Source organism: Mus pahari, chromosome 2 (genome assembly GCF_900095145.1).
Source record: "Mus pahari chromosome 2, PAHARI_EIJ_v1.1, whole genome shotgun sequence".
In the NCBI taxonomy this organism is placed as follows: Eukaryota; Metazoa; Chordata; class Mammalia; order Rodentia; family Muridae; genus Mus; species Mus pahari.
The window spans coordinates 669,879-673,522 of record NC_034591.1 but is presented as its reverse complement, the minus strand read 5'-3'; the positions used below and the strand labels follow the sequence as shown (position 1 = coordinate 673,522).

Genomic DNA, 3,644 nt, shown 5'->3' with positions numbered 1-3,644 from the left:
TCACTCTGTAGACCAGACTGGCCTCGAACTCAGAAATCTGCCTGACTCTGCCTCCCAAGTGCTGGGATTAAAGGTGTGAGCCACCACTGCCCGGCCCAATAAATCTTGTCTGATAGGGCAAGTGTGCTCACTCTAACTTTTCTTTCAAAGTGACAGTGGTTATTCTCAAGCCTTTATGTTCCCACATGCGTTTTAAAAATCAGTGTGTCATGTCTCACAAAACTACTTGCTTGAGAGTATATGGGGGGGGGGTTAAGGCCAGAGTTCAAGAAGTCAGGTGTTTGGCTATCTAAAAGCAGAAAAGCTCATCTTCTTGGTGATTTAAATATAACATGAAGATCTACTGGTTTATTTTAAGACTAGATTTTTCTGTCCCTCAGACTGATGTAAACCCCTGAGCTCTCCTTTCTTAACCTTCCCTGCCTGGGCAGCTAGGCTTACAGCTTGTATCATCAGACCCCACCTTAATTTGAACCAATTAAAAGTGTTTAGTTCATGGTATTATGTATGTTTACATTGTGGCACACAGAGAGTTTTTAAGAGCCAAAGCTTTTTAAAAAAAACAAGGAGGACTGCAGTGTTTCAGAGTGAGGATACGTGAGCCAGAGACCAAAGCTTCCTTTCTACTGTCCAAGGTCACATGTCCAAGACTGAGTCCATGACTGTGGCCTGGAACTGGAAGAATGCTTTTTCAGTCCAGATGCATGGTTCAGCCTAAGCCTGCATCTGCCTCCCCTAAGTCACAAATGCTATAGACTCTGTAGTATAGAGCAGTGGTCTCCACCTTCCTAATGGGACTCTTTACTATATATAGTTCCTCACATTGTGGTGATCCCCAACTATAAAATTATTTTTGAGGCTACTACATAACTGTAATTTTGCTACTGTTATGAACTGAAATGTAAAAAAACTCTGATTTCCAATGATCTTAGGTGATCTCTGAAAAAAAGTTCATTTGACCCCCAAAGAGATTACCAACACAAAGGTTAAGAATCACTGGTATGGAAGGATAGGACACCCCAAAGGAAAATTAGGTGCTGGAAAAGCAATTAAGATGTCCTGTACAGCTTCTTAGAAGTAACAGTTGGTGATATTACATGCTTTTTCCCCTAGGGAGAAGGAGATGACACCAAGACCTTAATATATGGTATTTTCCAATAAGGTAAACACTAGCATCATGTATCTATCTATTCCATTGGAAAATAAGTGAAATTACAAGGCAGCTCCCTAGCCGTATTTCCGGCGACTAACGTTACTGTGTAGTGTAGACTGTTAACATTTTCATGGTAGTGAACCGGGTTATTTGAAAACAAGTATCTGAAAAACATGCTCTACTAGCCTCGCCCTCAAAGTATTCCACGGAAGGGGTTGCTATCAATTACCCAGTGAGATGGCTTGGCTGGTAAAGGCGTTTGCTGCCAAGGCTGACAACCGGAGTTTGATGTCTGGGACCCACATGGTAGAAGGAGAAGGTCAAAGAGGACTCCAACAACCTGTCATTTGACCTCCACATGTGAGTCCTCTTTCCCCGTGCACCCCTCCCCGCGCGCACATGTACCCTGTCCCACAAATGTTGTAAAGGCTGAACTATATAAATAACACTCTAAAAATGTTTTTGAGAAATATCTCCGTTCTCATGAGCATTAAGTTCTATTTAAAAACACATTGCCAATTAGATAAGCAAAAACGGAATCAAACTTTTTTTTTTTTTTTTTAACAAGTATTAGTAGAGTTGAGGATACACGGTAATTTGTTACCTATCTGAACGATGTGGCCATCCAGGTAACTACAAGACTTTTTCAGATCGTGACATCGACAAATTACTTGACCGGTGTAGGGAGAAGAAGATCGCTGAGCGTTAGCTAAAGCAGCCTGGGACAGAACGCAAATGCTAGAAGCGGTGGGCTGGGAGCGTGAAGGGAGGGGGATGTGCACCTCTGCAGGTGTTGCGAGATGCGGGAGATGCGGGATGCGGAGGCGGGAAAAGAACCTGGCCTGGGTTTAGCAGTCCTTAGATCAGTCCCGTGGAGCCTCTCTGTGGCGCTCCGAAGCCGGCAGGGGGCGCGCCCGCGCGCGAATGTCTGTGATTGTGGCGATGGAGGTTGCGCAGGCTCCGTTGTATCCCACCTCCCTCTGGCGTTTATGAGCTGGCTTCTGTCGCAAGGGGTTACTTTAGGTGAGCCCCGCTGTCATTCAGCTGCCCAGCAACCGTCTCTGGCCAGCTATGGGGCAGTTTGCTGGTTGACTGTCCTCTCCTTAGGAGATGTTGCAGCCCTAGCGATCTGATTTAGGTGATCTGAGGTGAGCGGCAGGACAGCATATAACTTATTTAATAGTTTTCTTTGACTAGACATTAAGTGAATTTGGGTACTTACACATTTCTATTACGCCCCCCCCTTTTAAAAAAGTTTTCAAACTTGTACAAAAACTACTTCTTTTTAAAAAAAAATGTGTTTAAAATTTATGTATATCTATGATCCAACTGAATTTTGACACATGCTATTTCAACCATCAGAATTTCCCCCACATTCTTTACATTTCTCCTTTGTTTCCATGTTTATCCGCACCCATCCTTTCATCCAGTAACCGCTATATACCATCTGCACTGTGCTTTTATCTTCCCCAGAATGTTCCCTAAAAGGAATGCTAGCTTTCTGAGTCTGGCTTATTTCAGTTAGTGAACTGGAACTTCATATTCGTGGTCATATTCATATGATGTTGTTCATCAATTGTTTATTCCTTCTTGAGTAGCATCCTATTGCATGTATGGATATACTTGTCTGCTCACTCACCAACTGAAGGAATTTGGGCAGTTATGAGTAAATACAGTTCACAGTGAAGATGTATCCTTTGATAAAACCCATAGAGAGAATGCGGTAGAGGGAGTATACTTCAGTCCAATGAAAGCTACATATGACCCATAGTCAATACAATGCTCAATGGAGAAAAATGTGAGGCAATTCTATTAAAACCGGGGACAGCATGAGGCTGTCCAGTCTCTACTCCTATTTAAAAGAGTGTTCAAGGTACAGCAACATGACACAGAGAAGGAAATAAAAGATAGGACTGGGGGAAAAAGTCAAGTATCGCTGTAAGCTGGTGATACAATACTACACATAAGAAACCCTAATGTATCATCAGGAAACTAGAGCTGATCTAGACTTTCAGCAAAGCGGCAGTATACAAGATGAACATAAAAATCCACAGCCGTTCTGCATACCAGTGGAACACTGAGAGAAATCAGGGAATTGACAACAGTAAACAAACAATCCAAAAACCCGCAGGTTCAAAGAAAACAAAGTCTGAAAGACCTCCCATGCTAATGGATTAGAATTAAAGTTGTGAAAGAAACCATCCTAATAAAAGCAATAGACAGGACCAATGCTATTCCAATCAAAATTCTCATGTCATACTTCACAGAAACTGAAAAACAAAATCTTAACATTGATACTGAAGTACAAAGATCACAGATATCCAAAGCAGTCCTAGGCAAAAACAATACAGAAGGCATTACCATACCCAGTGTCTTAGTTATTGATCTAATACAGTGACGGGATACTGTGATCAAGGCAACTTATGAAAGAAAGCATTAACTGGGGGCTTGCTAACAGTTTCGGGGTGTTAATCTACGACCACTGTGGCAG

General features: G+C 42.3%; 1 protein-coding gene across 1 annotated transcript in view; it reads right to left on the bottom strand.

The window, feature by feature from the left end:
• Lrrd1 (leucine rich repeats and death domain containing 1) overlaps window positions 1–2,049 on the bottom strand; it is a 24,343-nt gene extending 22,294 nt beyond the window's left edge. Inside the window, exon 1 of the mRNA XM_021191700.2 lies at window positions 1,758–2,049. The gene's annotated coding sequence lies outside the window, so the exon portion shown is untranslated. The remainder of the gene's footprint in view (window positions 1–1,757) is intronic.
• Window positions 2,050–3,644: the final 1,595 nt, after the last annotated feature.